This window comes from Aplysia californica, unplaced genomic scaffold (assembly GCF_000002075.1).
Source record: "Aplysia californica isolate F4 #8 unplaced genomic scaffold, AplCal3.0 scaffold00978, whole genome shotgun sequence".
Taxonomy (NCBI): domain Eukaryota; kingdom Metazoa; phylum Mollusca; class Gastropoda; order Aplysiida; family Aplysiidae; genus Aplysia; species Aplysia californica.
The window spans coordinates 181,713-182,580 of NW_004798248.1; positions in this window are offsets into that span (position 1 = coordinate 181,713).

Genomic DNA, 868 nt, shown 5'->3' on the forward strand with positions numbered 1-868 from the left:
CACACACACACACACACACACACACAAACATGCACACACATGCATACGCAAGCACATGTGCACACCCATATTATACACACACACACACACACACATACACACACACACACACACACACACACACACTCTTCTCTCACACATCCTCTCCTCTACCTACATCTGTGCACATAGCCATAATATAGTATGCTTGCACTCACAGACAGGCTCACAGTCACATGCATAGTATAAATGAACAGTAATCATAAACATTAATGATGATAAGGTAGATATGTACCCAGTATTCTGATTGCATCCAGTGGTATTCTGATGCATGCTTTAAAGGTCATTGGAATATCTCTAACAAGATGGTTAAGATGCGTGTATATGTTACAGTCAAACCCGGAAACTAGTCATTCTCAGGAAATGCCTGAAAATTCAGTCATTCCCAAGTAATTCCTGATTTGATCAGGCATTTCCAGAGAATGACTAGTTTCCGGGTTCGACTGTAACATATATATAGTAGACCATGCCCCTACCCATAACATCTAGCTCTTGTTCATGATGTCTTTCACGCCATGTTTTATTTTTATCCGTTTGTCTGTTTGCCTGTCAGTCCCTCTGTCTGCCGGCTTGTCCGACTGTCTTCCATCTGTTTCTTCGCCAGTCCTCCCTTCAATCGGTCTGTTTACCAACCTCTTAGTCTGCTTCTGTGTCTGTCTGTCAACCCTTTAGTCTGCTTCTGTGTTTGTCTGTCAACCCCTTAGTCTCCGTCTGTGGGTCTGTCTGTCAACCCTTTGTCTGCTTCTGTGTTTGTCTGTCAACCCCTTAGTCTCCGTCTGTGGGTCTGTCTGTCAACCCTTTGTCTGCTTCTGTGTTTGTCTGTCAACCC